This window comes from Uloborus diversus, chromosome 7 (genome assembly GCF_026930045.1).
Source record: "Uloborus diversus isolate 005 chromosome 7, Udiv.v.3.1, whole genome shotgun sequence".
In the NCBI taxonomy this organism is placed as follows: Eukaryota; Metazoa; Arthropoda; class Arachnida; order Araneae; family Uloboridae; genus Uloborus; species Uloborus diversus.
In genome coordinates, this window is record NC_072737.1 from 154,671,753 (window position 1) to 154,681,602 (window position 9,850).

Sequence of the window (9,850 nt, forward strand, 5' to 3'; positions counted from 1 at the left end):
TACGCAGTTTATAATCCTAATTTAAATTATTTTTCTTTATTTCTTTTTTGGCAATGAAAGAAATTATTTTAAACGAAGGCTTCTTTGCGTTACCCAGATTTGCTTTAGTTCTCCCAAAAGAACATGTTTTCGAAGTCTCTTTTTTCCCTGAGAATTCCACTGGGATGAAGGATTCTGAGCTCTTTGTTTAGAACGATTCGAATGTAAAATCTTTCAAAATCAAAGTGGTTCTTTTTTTTTTTCACATAAAAGATGTTATTGCCAAGGGTTTTGTCTAATCCTTCATAATGCGGCGATATTCAATAGCCTAAACAAAACATTGAAAATAGGTTTTAAATGTAAAAGCTATTGAATTGTTTATTTTTTTGCAATGTTATTCTTATCGAGTCTGGCTTAGACGTAATAAGTTATTTTTCGAATAACTTTAGAGTACTTACTACTAATTTTTAATCTTTCTTTGTAAATGATAAACAGAAATGTACTCGTCGAGGAGAAAAGTTAAGAAGCTTTGTCGAATTAAATAAGCCTTTGTTTCTAAACAAACGCTGAACAGTTCGTATTAATCTTTGTTGCTTAAGATGCATTGTGGAAATGTTTAGATTATTCAAATGAAACAAGCATTATTTTTGAGGCTAATGTATGTAAACATCTTTTTGAGTATGTTTAGAGTTCATGTTTCAAACATCATGCTATTTAAAATTAAATATGTTGGTTTTAAAATCTTGAAAACAATCTGTGACAGTAATAAATTAGTCTATTTTCAATTAATATAAGTTATAACGTAATTTTGAATTAAATTTTGTCTTTTAAGTTCCGCTTTGAATCTTGTCGATCTCATCTGGAACCGACTTAATTGCATTTCTAAATCATTTATTTATAAAGCATGCAAAACATTAAAATATCTTTTCAAAAAATCTTTGAATGCTAATTTAAATTCTAGTAATTTGATAGTTTATTTTCTGATTACTATATAATTAATTTGATTTAAAATGATTGCGACATCGTTGCGAATATCAACAAAGGTGAGTTTGAAATTATAGTACAAATACTGCCGCAAAATTTTTTAAGTATGCCAGAATTGTTCCATGCAAATTGAATATAACTAATGATTCAGCTTCAGTATTTAAAGTTTATTTTGTGTATTACACTAATTTATGAACACTTACCATGATTTATTTTTACTGTTAGATTTTTTAGCTGTTTATTCATGAAAAAACATTCAAATAACAGTAAATAATTTCGCAATTGGTTTTTCAATTTGCTATTTGTTTAAAGTATCGCAGTTAAAAATGTTTTTGATCATATTGTGACGCTTTTGTTTAAAAACTAAACACGAGTACCTACAGGAAATGACGGAATTTTCTTCAACTTTGGGTTACCAGTACTGTTGCTGATTCAAAACATTTATCCGTTAATGTTTCGACACTTTTTTGAGCATTTAAAGATTGCTTATTGTTTTCTTTGCAACCGGAAGAAGCGTCCGTTCCTTTATCAAAACCATCCTTTAAATATGAAGTCGTAAGGTATGTTATCTCTTCGAGAATGCCTGGCAGCTATGGATCAAACCAGAAGCCAAATAACTTTAATATTCACAAGAAACTCATTTTGACTGGTCTCATCTTTGTAGGTCTGTAGTTAATGGGGAGATTAATTTTAAAAGTAATTAACATTCTCCCCCAAATTTTGTGGCAAAGACATACTAGCACATTACAAATTTGAATACCAATCAAACGAATTGATTTTTTTGGAATAAGGTGGAATTTGTTTGGAGCTTTTAAGTTAAAACTGGAGATATGAATGTTTTAGCTCAAAGTTGAAAGGATTTTCGCAACTCAAACCACTAACTAGTTCTTTTTCTTTTGCGAAAGTTATAACGACTTTTGCAGCAATAAAAAAATAGTAGAAAAATTATATCTTAAAACACTATTGCTTTAATCAAAACAAGATGTCTATAAAGTAAGAAAAAACAACGTCAAAAAAAGCACAAATTGCCAATTACAGTAGACACGTGTTTCGGCGTTACAAGGAACACCTTTTTCAATGCAAAGAATAATGAGCTTATGGATGAAAAGACATCCGACAAAAGCCAAGAGCAGATAAGCATGCAGCTTAAAAGATAAAAATAGCGGATTAGCCAAACACCAATGAGAAAATTATAAACCGATCAGGAACTAATGGGAGTGCAAGCAAAGGCTTAGGTACAGTAAACCCAGAAAGAAAGATATCAAATGGACAAAGACTAAGCCGAAGCTTAAACAAAAAGAAAATGTCAGTAACCGTGAACTGCAAGAAAGAAGAAGCTGAATGGAAGAAAAAAACACCACGAAATAAAATAATCAGAAACAAAAATATTCGGAAAAAGGAAAATATAAAGATTAATAGACGAAAAAAGGGGGGATGTCAACCAAGACAAAAAAAGGTAAAAATAAACAAAGGAAGATAGATTTAAAAAAGGGGGGGGGGGTGGGGAAAGGACAATATTAAAGATATGGGAGACAAATGTTGGAAAAATATGGAACTGCTTTAAGATTATTAACTATGTTAGAACTGTTCTTCAAAATATGAAAGAATTCCCAAAAGTCAAGATTGGGGCATTTTTGAATAATCTGATAAGAGTTAAAATCAAAAGAGTGATTCGAATCCCAACGATGTTGAGCAATGCTAGATTTATTTAATTGTTGTTTTTTCAAATAATTTTGATGCTCATTCAAGCGAATTTTTAAAGCACGCCGAGTCTGTCCAATATAGGCAAGTTTACAACTACAGTTAATTCTATAAATTCCACAACAATTAAGAGGATGAATAGGATCTTTAAGAGAAGAGAATGAACGTTTATTACACCACCTGGAATTGGAAACGTTTTAGAATCTTAGCAACTGATAGCTTACAGATGGAAATAATGACAAAACAACCAAATTATTTCTGATGAAGGTTCGGTTAAGAACATTAGTTTGGGATTTACTTTGAAAGTTTTTTTTAAATGGAATCAATCAAAGTTGGCGGATAGCCTCTAGCAATTGCCACAGCTTTAAGATAATTAAGTTCCACTTTAAGAAGTTCCGATTCTGCCCATGAATTATGTGGAATTGGCAAATGTCCAGTCAAGACGAGTCTATCTGAATGAGAGGAAAAATTAAAAAAAGTTGATGAGCGTGTTTCGTTCATTTGAATGTGACTCTGCCTAATTTAAATGCTAACATACATCTGCAAAAGCTGGCATCCTTGATAACAAATTGATGCGCCCATTTCCTCCTGTAAACCTAATGTTTGACTTTCCATTTAATCGGTGGTCCGGAAGCAACTTTTAATTACAAACATTAAAATTACTGAGTGCATTTATTTTTGTCACGAAATTTTGAACTTAGATTGCAAACTTAATGAGTTCAATTAAAAGGATTTCGCTTCACGAAGAGAAATAACTTCAACTTAGGAGCATTTACCTTATTATTTATAGCACAAAACTAAAAGATAAAGCTTCAAACAAAATTCATTATCATCATTTGCGCAGGAGGAGGTAATTCCTTTTTCAATTAAAAAATCCTTTAGAAATCTTTTCTATCCACACAATGCCCCATCACTTCACGAAAAGTCTCTGGTTTCCATCCCTAGAATAAAAAGGAAACAAAAAAAAAAAAAGTGAATTGCTACCAAATGTTTGACTATCGCAACCCTTTCTCTGTACCCTTTCATCGTTCAGCCTTCAAGGTCATTAATAACCCTAAAATTTTAAGGGGTAGGGGACCTTTTTTTCTCCGATTAGCCATTAAACATTAGCGTGATTAACAACACGATGATGGTGATTCATCCATTCTAAGGAGTTGGGGATTTAGAAAAAAAAAAAAAGAACAAAAAACGAGGAGGGGGGTAGCGGGATCGATTTTTTTCTCTGTAGCACGTGGGGCTCGTGCCAGTGCCCCTGGGTGAGGGAAAGAGTGAGAAAAAAAATGCAACAGCAACCCCGTAGGTTGAAGCTATTGTCTCTCCCTCACCCCAGAGGGCTTCATAAAAAATCGGTTCCCCGACCCCAGGGGGAGTTATGGGGATGTTATTGATTCTTTGCAGCACGCGACACTTAGTAGAACGTTTCGGCTTTCTCAGGACGAACTCTCTCCCGTCTCGCTACTTTACAGCTGTTTTCATGCCAAAACTTGTGACGTGCGCACCGGAATAATCGGCCATGAACTTCGGTGTGCAAAGATGTGGGTTCTTCAAAACTGATTTTAATCGGTATTGTACTTAAAAGCGGGATTGCTAAATCTATTTGCATGGATGGGGCTGTTTTACGCATATATGCGTAACATATGCACTTTATACCCGAAATTTTAAACTTTGACTTTTAATTTTTTATACATTCAAAATAAAACAAAGGAGGAGGCGTGCGGTCTCGCCGGCAGCACGTCCAAATCATTATCTTTCAAGTACTGTTTGACCACAGATTCTATGGAATTGGCAAACGTCCAATCTGAATGAGGGGGGAAAGTAAAAATTTGATGCGCGTGTTCCGCTCATTTGAATAAAACTCTGTTTAGTTTAGAGGCTAACATGCATCAGCAAAAGCTGACATCCCTAAAAAATAATAGATGTGTCGATTTCCGCCTGTAAACCAGATGTTTGCCTTTCCATACAATCCGTGGTTGGACAGTACAAAACTTGTTTTTTGAATTTTGCTACTTCATATGATGATACTTAACGGCTCGTTATATTTGGACAACACTTGCCAAAGCTTGATTTACCATCCCAGTTCCCGTTTTATCTCAAAAGCAAAGCATAGAATGAAAATTGAAAATTATTTTAAAAGCTTTGCTTAAAATAATTACAAACATTTGTTTGTTAACAAACGCAAGATAACAACAGATAAAAAGTTTAAATCATCGAGATTTTATGGTCATTTTCCAACAATTAAAATCACGTGAAATACGCAGACGACATTCCATTACGATTTATCTTTCTTATTGTTGCATTAACAAAAATATTTTTATTCGCAAAAAAAAAAAAAAAAAAAAAAAATCAACACCTCTTGGAGCGATCGGCGTCAAAATTGAACCAAAGCCTGCTTACATATGGATTCACATATATTCCAAATTTCAACCAGAACGTAGCATTACTTCTTGAGATAGGGCACTCAAAATGGAAAAAAAGAACGGGTGATTGCGCTACCCCCTTTTTAGCTGTTGACACAAGAATAAAATCAGTTCTTATACCCACTAAGGGCTACTTGCCGATAAATTTTTGTTTGATGCCGTTCATTATTTCTTGAGACATAGCAGTCACAATTGACGACAAAAAAGTTCTATAGTTCAACCCCCGTTTGAGCTATTGACACCAAAATCCATTCAGCACCTGTACCTGTTAGGGGCAACATGTGGACCAAATATTGTTTGATTCCGCCTGTTACTTCCTGGGGAGTAGCAGGCACGCATAACTCAAGAAACGTCCCATTGCTCCACCCTCCTTGGAGGAATTCGCCCCAAAAACCAATGCGCACAAGTTCCCATAGGGGCATTTATGTGTACCGAATTTCGGTTGATTTCAGGCGGTAGTTTTTGCTGTAGAGCGGCCAAAAAAAACTGGTCACACACATACGTGACACATACACAGAGACAGGCAGACATGGACTCAGCACGTCTAAAAACTTTCGAATCCTTCGAAATTCGAAAATTTTCACAAATCTAATACTTTCTTCTCTATATTAGACATAGAAGAAAGTAAAAAAGGGATGCATTTAATGGTATAATAATAATAATAATAATAATAATAATAATAATAATAATAATAATAATAATAATAATAATTATTATTATTATTATTATTATTATTATTATTATTATTATTATTATTATTATTATTATTATTATTATTATTATTATCATTATTATTATTATTATTATCATTATCATTATTATTTTATAAGTTTTTTGCATATTATTAAATTTTTTCTTATTTTATTATTATTACTATTATTATTATTATTATTATTATTATTATTATTACAAAGGGAGGCGTAAAAGAAATAAAACAATAAGATTTAGCATTATTCATAGCAAAAAACTTTCATAAGTATATTAGACAATAAAAAATTATACTTTTATTACTAAATTGTTATTATTCATTGTCTGCTGAATTTGAATGAATATAAGTAAGAATGCATGTAAGTAAGAATGTTTATAATCAAGTTAAGATTTCTCCAATTTACTTGGAAGAATATGTGCTTTTTTTGTGTGTGTGCGTCATTTTCCTTTTGTTTACTAGCTCATTAACTTTTTTATTTTGTAAATGTCAGAAAAAGATTTATCAATCATCATAATCATTCAGACGGAAAAAAAAATTATCAAAGAAAAACACCTTTTTGCAGTTTTAAATTCTTGCTTTGTTAGTTTTATACTAGTGACAATTTATAAATTTTTTTTCTCAATATATGTGTCATTACTGTTACAAAAAAAAATAAATAAATAAAATTGCAATATTTTAGAAATTAAAAAAATTATTAGTTGAAACATAAAATGCTTACTTACTTTTGCTCTGAAGAGAAGTGTTTTACTTTCACAACTTCTAAGTTGCCACAATTTTTCAGTTTTCACATTTTATGAAGACATCAAGAGTTTCCTTTAAATTTATCTGTTATCTTGTCAAACCTGAAAAGGAGGTAAAAAGAAGTGACATCATCTACTTGAACTATAATAACATAAATAGGAAGGAAAAACAATTCTCTGCTCCGAACCTTCAATTTAATCAGTTAATCTTGCGACATTTCAAGAGATTACATTATTTCCTCCAGTGAAGAAAAAATTCTATATACATAAACATTGGGAAAACTTTGAGTCGTTCATGTAGATCAAACTAAAAGAATCATGTTTTTAAATTTAAATATATTTTATTGAAAAGAATGAGCTAGCTCTACTTCGTTTTTGATCACGCTTTTTTATCATCTTACTTTTGTAGATATTGGTTTTCGGGATCGAGATTGCTTAGTCATGCTTTTCTTTAGCAATGTACTTCAATGAAAACATTAAAACGATTTCTTCATCAACTTTTATGCACAAATATCCCTATTTATTTACATACTTAATTTATATTATTATGTTAAATGTTTATACCAATCGCCAGGATCATGAAAAACATATCAAGATTGCTAAATTTTGAACTATACTATAATTTTGCTTAAAGCTATCTTCAATGGGAAACAAAATTAGAGACTAGGTCAACTTGAATCATCGAACCTATAATACTTGTGTAACATTACAAACGAATAACCCTGTTTCTAAAAAAGGAGGAGAGATAATTTGAAATTAAGGAATAAAAGTCTTAAAAATACAAGAGTGCAACTTTAAAAATGCTGTAGGAAACAAAATATAATACAAAAATTGAAATGTTTAAGCAATCATTTTAGATGTGCTTTATAGGACTTTTTATGAGCATAAAAAATTTATCTACCCATTAAACGCTCGCAGCGCCTTTTTATAGAAATTAGCATGAAAACATTTAGTAAGAATACTTTTAAAAGTTTTCTATCTCCAAGTTTCAAATTTTCTTTTCGTGTGTCAAAAAGAAACTGAAATGGCCATTTGACCACATTTGAAATTCTCAGATATTTTTGCGATATTATAAGATACAAGATAACTCACTTTAAAAATTTTCACCAATACTTCACCAATATTTTACTTTAAAAAAGTTTGAAAGTATTTTTTTTTTGAAAGTGACTTATAAAAGTTTCGCAGTAGATATTTTAGTTATAAGGATCAAAAATTTTCGATATTTTATACGAAAACCTACGAACGAATAAAAAGTTTCAGGGCTTCATACAGTTTTAGAACTTAGAGAGTTTTCAGAGAAAATACATTTCTACGGAAAATTTTGGAATTTGATGCTTTGATTTTTAATGCAATATATTAATATTTTAAACATGTCTACCTTCCGAGCAGTTACTGTTAAAATAATATGTTGGAAATCATTTTGTATAAAGTTTTAATTCTGATGCTAAATATAAAATAATGATAATTACACTTTTAAAACATTTAAGTTCGGATGACTATCTCAATCTGATACTATTTTTTTGTTCCTAAACTTTAATTAGATATTAAACTAAGCAAAATATTCATATTTTTCATTAAAAAAAAACAAAGTGATCAACTCCTTTCGATTAAGCAAATTCAATAGTAAATTCCATGTAAACTAATTATTTCACAATATGTTAGAGATCAAGAAATATTTGAATATGAAATTCTTTAACAAATTACCAGGGATTTAGAAAGCACCCTGTCAACTATTTGTTTCACAAATCATTAGTATTTTTTATGCCAATTAGTTTTTTTTTTACATAAATAAATTAGAAAGTATTTCTCTTTTAATTGTTTCACAAATTATTAGTGAATTAAAATATATTTCAATGTAAATTCCACTGTTAACTTTTTCAAAATTCTATAATGTTTAATATTTGTCCTACAGTAATGTATACTAAGTTTTAACGTCATAGTCATGTCCAAATTTTACATAACTGAAGGGAAAACAAATTTAAGGATACGAGCAAATAATTACTTGTGTTGTGAAGACTCAAAAGGATAAAAACTGATAAATGATAATTTCCAATCCCAAAAGTTAAGTGTTGCAAGTATTTGCTTTTTTATATAAACTTTGCTAACACATTCTTAAATGACAAATAATGGTTGCTTTACAACATAACTTAGCACACAAATTTTTCTTAATACTTTTGCTAAAGATGAAAAATCAGCGGACTTGCAAATCCCTAAGTAATTTCTTTGAAATTCTTCCACTTGTACTAACCATTTGCTGTTGAAATATTTACAACGCTGATATTATGATTATCTCTAATATGTGTACTTTATTTATTACTTTGATAGTCCTAATTTGATTTCTAAAGATGAAAGTTTTTCAACTAGGATCTATCAGAATTTTTTATTGATTTGTGCACTCAGAATGCATTAACAAAATTTTATGAAGAAATAGGTAAATGCATATAAGTATTTTAGAAACTAGCCAAATGAAAGTTACTTTTAAGACGTCTTAAATTTGTAGTTTTTGCGAGTTTTTTGTCATTTAGTTGATGTTAACATGCAACGAAAGTAGTGAACGTAATATATGACACTATACATACGCGTTTTTCAAATACAGTTTGTGAGCAACTGAAACAGAAAACACTAAAGTGCACGTATTTATTGAGTCGTCTCATTTGTTCTCAGGGGAGGGAGTAGGGAAATGTAGGGCAAATTGAGATTATAAATATTTTTCTAGATTTGCAGCGCCACTTATACACTGTAAAAAAATTCCAAATCGTTTCTGATTATTTCTGTGGAACGTTTCAGGATTTCACAGGTTTTCATCTATTTTCGGTGAAAATCAAGCATCTTTCTCAAAAGGTTTCCTGAATTGCTATGAGTTGCACGAATGCAGACTTCTCACTGCTAAGAAAAATATATTTATCTCCCAGTTTAAAGATTAACTGAGTGTATTTATTAAGTGTATCGCCTTCAATTCGATTACGGCCCGTCCGGATTGACTAAACTCCCAATGTGAGAGAGTATAAATAAGTCCCTGTATTCCACAGCTTTGCAAGACTTGCAGGCGAGCAACATTCTTGATACTTACTTGAAATTATTTCATAGCTTTGCTCATGCTCATGTCTGCAATAATGCTTTTGAGCTTTCTCGGTAAATCGAGAAAGGGCCAAACTATTTTATTAAACCCAATTAAGTTTCCTCTGAAGGTTCCAGCGACAGGACAGGCTTTAATGGGGGAAATTTTAGTGTTCTTCAGAAAGATTCCTGAATAATTTCAGGAAGATAACTGAATTTTAGAGGAAAACATTCCTGTTTTTTGTGAGATATGTTACTTGCAG

General features: G+C 30.8%; 1 long non-coding RNA gene across 1 annotated transcript in view; it reads right to left on the reverse strand.

Annotated features, from left to right (window-relative positions):
- Window positions 1-6,624, reverse strand: part of LOC129226059 (uncharacterized) — a 272,294-nt gene extending 265,670 nt beyond the window's left edge. The window contains exon 1 of the long non-coding RNA XR_008580765.1: window positions 6,513-6,624. This is a non-coding gene — a long non-coding RNA (uncharacterized LOC129226059). The remainder of the gene's footprint in view (window positions 1-6,512) is intronic.
- Between the last annotated feature and the right edge of the window lie 3,226 nt (window positions 6,625-9,850).